Source organism: Sorex fumeus, unplaced genomic scaffold, assembly GCF_029834395.1.
Source record: "Sorex fumeus unplaced genomic scaffold, SorFum_2.1 ptg000128l, whole genome shotgun sequence".
NCBI classification, from domain to species: Eukaryota; Metazoa; Chordata; class Mammalia; order Eulipotyphla; family Soricidae; genus Sorex; species Sorex fumeus.
In genome coordinates, this window is record NW_026606185.1 from 34,381,481 (window position 1) to 34,391,234 (window position 9,754).

Consider the following 9,754-nt stretch of genomic DNA (forward strand, 5'->3'; position numbering starts at 1 on the left):
CATCAATGGCATCATCCCTCTCTAGAGAGATGAATTAATAATAAATTTAGCTACCTGAGGAACAAGTAAATTAAGGACAATTTGTTAGTTTTTCTCTTGACCCAAGGATGACGATTCTAAGAAATTAACCTGTGGACTAAATACTTAGTCAAATTTATCTGGCAAGGATAAAGCCAGAGCCTAGTCAGACCTGCTAACTGCCACTTAAATGTTAAAATCAGGTCCCTGTGTAAAGTGTTAATGGATTCAGTTCAGCCCCTAGCAGACAGACATCTGTCTATTATCACACATAAAATCAATTTAAATTGACAGTGTCAGCAGAGAAAATGGGATTTCATGGGTGTGGAGACAAACTAATCCTTCAAGTAAGAAGTGATCTCACATACTAGAGATAATGTCATGGTGAGTTCTGAGAAGCCAAATAGTTTTAAGCATTTCTCTCACTGTTCCCTACCTCATAAAGCATAGGCACAATAGTGATACCCTCATACCTGGTGTTATAAGAAAACACATCAAGTTACATAAGTATTTACAGCTATTACATCATACTGTTGACACACATTTATTTTTAACTTTTTTCTCAGTTAAATCATTCATTTTTTTCTCAGTTACATCATTCATTTATTTTTGTAAATGAAATGGGTATGTTTGTGAGTTTCAATTATTGCTACTGTATTTTCTCCTCTTTAAAATGATTTAGGAACCACATTCAATAATGCATAGGGGGCACTTCTGATGGTACTCAGGAGACTATTTGGTACAGGGAATATTGACCATGGTTGCCCTACATGTAAAGCTTGCTCTCCAGACCTTTGTGCTATATTCACATTTTTCAAACATATTTGACACTCATCCTCTTGGTAAAATATTAAAAGGTCAAAACAAATGTTAACCTATTTAGCACCTTGAAACATTCTTTAGCAATATGGCCAATGCATTACTAGTCAACAGACGCTCTTTTAAAAAGACTAAAACTCCCACATGAAAAGATTCTACTTCTTGGCATCTAAACCACTCCCAAAACTCAGAAAAATTAATTTGTAAAGATGTATGCCCAGCTATATTCATTGCAGTGCTTAGTGCAACAGCTAAGATATGGAAACAATCCAAATTCAATGACAGATGATGGATAAAGAAGATGAGATACACATATATACACAATGGAGTACTATGCAGCTATAAGAAAAGATAAAAGCATAGAGTTTGCTACAATGTAACTGGAACTACGGGGTGTTGTGTTAAGTACAAAAAAAAAGAAAAAGGCTCATAAGGAAAGAAAAACATTGGAGATATCACTTATCTGTGTTATGCAGAGAGGAAACAAGAAAATAGTATCAACTTATGACAAACCCTAGGCTTGGATTATAAAAGAGTTGGGGGAAGTGGACTAGAATTATCAAAAAGACATTGGCACAAGAAATTGACACAAGAAATGGTGGTGGTGGAGTGCACTGACTTTCTACATCAAAACCATAACTTTAACCCTATTACAAATATGCTGACTAACCTATAACTAATTTTTTTAGACATTAACGGAAATATCCATTAATATATGAGCTCCTACAAAATAGCTCCGATGATGTGTTCCTTTCAAAACCTACAAAATTATCCCAATGGTTTTGCCATTTAAAGTAGGCCCCATGTTACTGATGCATATTTTGGAGCCACATGCTCCACTCACCCTGAGGTAATCACAGAGGAGCATCGCACTATAAGCCTATAAGATGTAATTTGGCCTAAAGCTCTAAGTCATCTCAAAACTGCAAAAGACAGTGAAGCATAAACAGGCAAGAAGGGGGAACAATAATTAAACATTTAAGTGAGCTTATAAATCAAAATTTCAAAACAACCAAATAATATATGGCAGCAGTAAGGAAGACAATAAAATCAGCAAGAAGTGTTTAGGTGAGTGTGGGACTATATAGATGTTAGTGAAGTATTCTTTAATTCTGCTAGTAGCATATCTTACTGATTTTAAAAGTATTATCTAAGTCAACAAATAACCATCACCTTATTTTAATTTTCATTCTTTTGTGTGTGTGTGTATGTGTATGACATCAATCTATTTGCATCCAAGTCACCTTAAGAAATAGTTTTTGTTGGTGATATCATTTCTTTTGATAGAAGAGGTGAATTATTCTGCCTCAATAAATTTGGCTTCCAAATCTTGTCTTTTAAAATATGGACTGATTTTTAGCAATTTTAGATAATAATTCGACATTTTTAAAAAATTTTTTATTAGTGAAACACCATGAGGTACAGTTGTAGACTTACAAACTAATAATTTGACATTTTAAATAGTACCTTAACAAAGGCAAGTGACAACAAAATTAATAGAGCATATATTAAAAAATATAAAATATTTATCTATTTATTTATTTACTTTGGTTTGGGGACCACAAGAGGCAGTACTCAGGGCATACTCCTGGCTCAGGAAACCAAATGACATTCTGGGGAACGAACCACAGTCATCAGTTGCCAGGCAAATGGTTTCCCTCTGTACTATAACTCCACCTTCTACCCCCAAATCTTTATCAATTTAATGGTAGCAGTCAGGGTGAATCATTCAAAGTTTGTTTTCTTTTTCTTTTAAAACAAAACCCTATTCATATCTTAAGAAGTATTTTTGATTATATCAATTGATTATATGATGTTCCCAACTACATTTGTACAGTATAGAAGTAATATCTAGAATTTATATACTTAGAACAGCAAATTTTACTTTTGAAATATTTTCAGGGAAGACCTGTGAGACAGGGCCAAACAGATAAGGCACTTGCGTTGCACACAGCCTAGCCAAGTTTGATTCCTGGAACCACAAATGGCCCCCCAAAGCACCTCCAGGAATGACCCTGAGCACAGAGCTAGGAACTAGCACTGAGTATATCTGGGTGCAGTTACATCCCCATTCCCATTCCCCAAGACAACTCACTAGACTGTAGTACAAACTTTGCATTCAGAAGCCTCTGGGTTGATCCCAGACATCACATAGATCCCCAAGAACTACAAGCAGTGAACCAGGGGTAGTCCTCAGCACTGCAGTATGGCCCCCAAACATAGCAAATAAACCCATAAAATATTTAACTTTATATTCAATGAAAGCCATATTGTATGTGGAATAACCTACATAACATTGTGAATATAAAGTCATTTCAGACAAAATGTTTAATTATTTTGGAAAAATTAAGAATTATAATTATAAATTTTAATTTTGCTAAATAATATGGTGTTGGAATTATACGTTATTATTTATATAAATGCTATATCTTACAATGTGATATTATCAAACATAATGTATAAATCACATTTGTTCTTTCTGTCTGCAATATACTATTTCTTTTTATAACATTGTAGATTAGTTGTTAGGAGCACAGGTTTTGGAAATTTTGAATTTTACACTTGAAATGTGAAGCAATCAGGGAAAAAGACATGAAATAAAAACCACCTTCAGATTCTCAAACAAAGGAAATTAAGTTTAAAAAATTAGTTATTTAAATGATAGAAGAACTAAGAATTCAATTTAACAGGCTATATAACTATCTCGAGGTGAATCAATTAAAAAATTAATAAAAAATAAAATAAAACACTGGAGAGGACCATATTAGAAATATTAGGAGATGAAATCATTCATGGTTGTTTTTGAGGTTGCCCCTGGCAGTTGGATTAAAAATTAAAAATTCAGGCTGCAAAAAGAAAACAAAAAGAAAAATGGAAAGAAAAAGATTAGCAACAATTTGGCACACCTCAGACCCAAAAATCTAGTGGATATTGAGAGGGGCTAGAAGCAAGGAAAAGAACAGGTGTTTCAGGAGTTGTCCCAGGAGGCAGACAAGAGGTAACAGCCTAACCTCTGCTCTACCCATTCTGGTATTTCACAAATGCATCCCACTGGTCATATGTTCCCAGAAGTCCAGGGCAAGGATGTCTGGGAAATGTAGTTTTCTATGATGCGAGGCAGGAAAGGACAGGAAATAAAATTCTGAGTAAAGATAAATTCAAGATTTTTGAACTTTTTCTTTCCTTCACTGTAAAATGAACTTTCAAATCCAGTGTCGTTTCAAACTGAAATCATGCAAAGTGCTTAAGAGTTCCTTTCATATTAAAGCTCACAGTAAAAGTTAAGTGTTTTTTATCATGGGTTTGTTTCTTGCACTACTTAAACTTTTCATCTAATTTTTTCAATTGCTTTGCTTATACTCTACTACTAAATTAAAGTTTCATGCTCCAGAAGTATTCTTCAGGCAAAAGGGAATGCCACAGAGGCAGGGTGGGAGGTGGGGATGGGGGGTAGGAGGGAGACTGGGATCAGTGGTGGTAGAGAATGGGCACTGGTGGAGGGATGGTTACTCAATCATTGTACAACTGAAACCCAAGCACAAAAATTCGTAAGTCTACAACTGGACCTCATGGTGTTTCACTAATAAAAATTAAAAACACATAAATAAAAATTATTACTTAAATATTTACAACCATCCAAAAAAAAGTATTCTTCAGTCCTACTTCACAGAAAATAAGATTTTCTTTCCTTAGATTCCAAAATATTTTCTAAAGATATATTGAAAATAGGGTAAAATGATATTTATAATTACTATTTGGTATTTGTGATCAGCTGTCTGCAACTCCTTACTATATGGGTCCTTACTATATGGTATAACGTTATCATTGTCAGGAGAATGGCATTCCATCATCTTTGTCATATGTTATTGATTTTAGGAAAGTCAAAGATCCTTCCCACACAAAGGAGAATGTTATACAAGGGAGTAAAGAACAAGAGAACTAGGAACTATGGGGCCCACAACTGTAAAGAAATATACTAGGACAGTAGCAGATGGAAGGTAGAACTCAACAGAGTCATAAAAGGATACTATGACTGACTGTGCTTTGGTGTCTCAAGGCCTTTTTGAAGAGGAGTCATCTAAAATGTGATCTTGGTGACAAAAGCTAGCCAGCTAGTCTGGCTCTGTTAAGTGAGAGTGGCTGAGAGTAGTGGATGACAGGGAAAGTGATAAGAAATGAAGTCAGACTGGTAAGGAAAGGCTGGGTCATGTGAGGATTTATAAATGTGCACATGTCTTCTCCATGCTATTATTAGAGGACTTTAGAAAGTGTGGGAGTGTGACCTGGATGTGTGTGTGTGATTTAATATGTTGGTATATTCATATATATAATCATTTCAATTTCTGGAATAAAAACAAATCATAGTGATTTAATAATGGAAGTAGGAGACCAATAAAAAACTATCATAGTTGACTGAGAATTTAGCTAGGAGAGCTTGAACAGAGGTGATAGTCATAGAAGCTTGAGAAATGAATATTGCCAATATAATTTCTCACATATTCTCGTGAGATATGAAGAGTAGTGAAATCCAAGGAAATCATTCTTTGTTTTCATAACCTTAATAACACAATCATACAAATATGGATTTCTTTAAAGAAAAGAATTTAGTTTATGTTCAAATGACTGGAGCGATAGCACAGTGGTAGGGTGTTTGCCTTGGAAGCCGGCGGCCTGGCCAAGCCGGGTTCAATTCCTCCGCTGCTCTCAGAGAGCCCGAAAGGATACTGAGAGTATTTCGCCTGCATGGTAAAGCCTGGCAAGCTATCCATGATGTATTCAATATGCCAAACACAGTAACAACAAGTCTCACAATGGAGACGTTACTGGGCCCACTTGAGCAATCACTTAATCACTTCACTTCCCGTTAGTCGTCGATTTGCTCGAGCGGGCGCCAGTAACGTCTCCATTTGTCCCTGTCGCTTGCTAGTGTAGCCCAATGGCATCTGTTCACGCCGGGAATATGAAGAGGCTCAAACCGATCATTCATGATATTGACGAAGAAGTCTGACCATCTGGTAGGTGGGCGGCCACGCGGTCTTTTGACATCCCGTGGAATCCAGTTGGTAACAGCTCTAGTCCAGTGGTCGTCTTTAAATCTCATTACGTGAACAGCCCATCTGATTTTCGACACCTTGGCAAATGAGACAGCGTCCCTGATTCTTGATCGTCGATGGATGTCAGAACTCCGGATTCTTTCTCTCATTTGAGTGAAACGTGATATTTCAAGCATAGCTCTTTCTATTCTACTTTGGGAGACCTGAATAGCGTTCTCATCCTGTTTTCATAGGGCACAGGTGTCTGAGGCATATGTTAATGCAGGAAGAACAGTGGAATCAAAGAGATGTGCCTGGAGCTGGAGGTTCTTCGTCCTCTTAGCTATTTCTTCGACGCTCTTGAAGGCGTTCCAAGCCGCTCTCTTCCTCCTGCGCAGCTCGGGTGCCAGATCATTTGTCATGTTGACCTCTCGACCTAGGTACACATAGCTCTTGCATTCGGAGATGATCGTTCCGGTGAGAGTGAATGGGGCGTCAGGAACGAGGCTGTTTCTCATAAACATTGTCTTCGTAAGATTCAGCTATAGTCCTACCTTTCCACACTCACAGTCAAAGTCGGCCAGCATTTGTGCCACTTGGCTGATGTTTGGTGTTATTAAAACAATGTCATCAGCAAAGCGGAGTTGGTGTAGTTGCAGACCATCTATCTTCACTCCCATTCCTTCCCATTCCAGTCGTCGCGTGATGTTCTCGAGGGTGGCACTGAAGAGTTTCGGTGAAATGGTATCACCCTGCTGCACCCCTCTCTTGACATCAACGATCACTTCTTTGTAGAATGGTGAGATCCTGGTAGTGAATCCGCAATAGAGCTCACGGAGGATCCTGATGTATTGGGCTTGAATGCCCTGATTGGCTAGGGCTTCAATGACCGCTTCCATCTCAACAGAATCAAAGGCCTTCTTTAAATCAATGAACGTTAAACAGAGCAGCATTTTGAACTCCCAAGAAACCTCAATGAGCTTGGTTATCGTGTGGATATGGTCGATGGTGTTGAATCCTTTGCGGAACCCGGCTTGCTCGCATGGTTGTCCTTCATCTAGTGTTCTGCCAATACTATTTAGGATGACTCGAGTGAACAACTTGTAGATGACAGACAATAGGCAGATCGGGCAATAGTTGCCAATGTCATGGATGTCTCCCTTCTTGAACAGTAGTACAGTCCTGCTGGTTTTCCATTGGGACGGAACCTTGCATTCAGACAGGTAGCGAGTGAAGAGCCAAGCCAGTGTATTGATGAGTACTGACGGCAGGTTCTTCAGGTGTTCAGGTCTGACCTTGTCTGGGCAGGGTGCTGTTTGTTTCTTTACTGACGAAATGGTGAATCAGATTTAGGAAGGGAGAACGTTGGGAACAGTATATCCATCCTGTGGAATTTGGTATGTCGGCAAGTGGACATGGCTATCAAAGAGATTTGAGTAGAAGTCATGGATAATCTTCTCCATTGCCGTTCTGGAGGATGTGATGGATCCATCAGGACGTCGGAGGGCAGTCATCTTGGTCTTGTAGTTGGCGAAGGACAGACGGGCGTTACAAATACTTTTCCCGGCTTCTGCCGCATCTACCAGTACTTCTGCTCTTCTCTCTTTGAGGTCTTCCTTGATCGCATCTCTGCACTGCTTTGCGAGCTGGGACTTTAGCTTGCAGTTGCCTGAGGCATGCGCCAAACCATGCTGGCGAATTAGCTCAAGAGTTTTCGAAGATAGGCGATTTTTTGTGGCTATCTCTCTCTTGGCATTCCTCGTACATTCATGGAGGTGCTGAACCAGTCGATCATATTCCTCGTCAATGTTGTCAACAATGGCATCTTCCCATGTTGCCGCAATAGTACCAAAGAGTTCCCAGTTGGTGGTCATTCTGGGAGTTCTCTTTTTGAACTTTGCAGCCCTTTCTCCCCACTCTGTGAAGTAGAATTTTGCACGAAGGAGACGGTGGTCCGATCCCGTTCGAAATTTTGGGACAATAGCGACATCAGTCAGGCAAAACCGTCGATTGAATATGATGTGGTCTATTTCGTTGTGGAATCATCCACCGGGAGACTCCCAGGTCCATCGTTTATATTCTCCCTTCTGGAACTGTGAGTTACCATGAATGGTCTTGGTCGACACGATGAACTCTCTCACCCTGTTCGTTCCATTCTAGGCCATGGGTCCCGATGTGAAGTTCTTCAGCTGATCTCCTCGGTCCTATCTTGGCATTAAAATCACCCACAATGATCTTGTAGAAGGTGTGGTCTCCTTTATAGAACTTCTCTAGCTCCATGTAGAACTTCTCGATTTCTCTTTCATCATAATGAGATGTTGGTGCGTAGACAACGAAGATAGAAACTGCAGGCAGTGAGCCACATCTATTCAAATGTAAAGGTCTGATTTGGGTTGTTAGGCATTCGAGTGAATCAATGCTCTTGGCCAAGTTTGTGTTGACAAGGACACCGACGCCTCCAACACCTCTTTTATCGCATGTTCCGAGGAACAATTCTTCTCTAGTGTCGAAAACGGCATGGTGAGATTCGTGCCTTCTTGTCTAGGTCAGACCAATGATGTCGTACTTGATCATTCGCGCTTGTACCATCAGGTCCTCGATGGATGCATCTGATGCTAGCGTACGTGCATTGAAAGTACAGACGATCATTTTTGTCTTCCTTCGTTGTGGCAGTCTAGGTCGGCCTTGAGATTTTGTCGGCCTCTCCTTTCTCATCCTTCTCAGTGCTGCCATGTCGGTGAAGCCTTCAGGATCAGGTGAATGAGACCAGTTGTAGTTACTGGTTTTGGCATATCGAATACCCAACGGATAGCTTGCCAGGCTCTTCCGTGCGGGCAGAATACTCTCGGTAGCTTGCCAGTCTTTCCGAGAGGGATAGAGGCTTTTGGGGCAACCTCTAATCACCCTTGTAGGTGTTACCATATTTGAACCCTATCAAATATGGTACGACAATTCCGGAAGATGGGTATTTAGTGTCTTATGATGTGTCGCGCGGCCGCGCGTGTTTGGAAAGTGTCCTGGAGTGTGGCGACGGCTGGGTAGTGGAAGTAGTGTTGATAGTGGAAGTCTGCCAGTGGGGTATTTATCTGGGTATGGTGGGTCTCCTGTTCGCAATTCAATCCCTGGGTGGTTGATGGAAGCAGACAGGGCAGGGTAGGGTGGGGCTCCTGATTAGAATCCCTTTGTCACCTGTGATTGGTGGGAGCAAGCAGAGAAGCTCTGTCCCTGGGTCCGCTGAGCCTGGAGTCCAAGGTCTCAGAGAGTTCCGCTTATCTTGTTCTATGTGTCTTCAGTCGTGCGTGGGTCTCGGCCGGAGCTGCCACTTGAGCAAATCAATGAACAATGGGAGGACAGTGCTACAGTGTTATGTCCAAATAAGCATCTTTTTGTGTTGATTGTCAGTAAATAATTATTTTATCATTTTCTTGGGATGCTTCTTGAACAAGGGACCAACCTCAGAGTGTGTTCTGACTCTCCTGACCTATATCCAGCTGTTAAGTTAAGCAGTTTTCAGACAGGACTAGAGATCAATGTATACCTAGTGATACTTCCTTATACACGTTTCTTATATATTTAGAATAGATTTCAAATAAGGCAAACTAGTATGAGAAATTAAGTGAGTTTCTTAAGGATGATTGTTTATGAAAGCAATCCTTCTCCTAAAGATGATATGTCCAGGATATGTCCAGGAAAATAAAGTATCAGAGTTTGGTTTGTTTTGTAGTTTAATCAAAACACAAGTTTAATTTTGGATTTAAGCATACTGGCCACAATCTTTCTTTCTTTCTAAATGAAAATGGACAACAACCATTTTAAGTTTTAAGCTTACTCTCAAGTAAACAGATCTTTCAGTCACAAAATGAAGTTCCAATTAAAAACTCAAA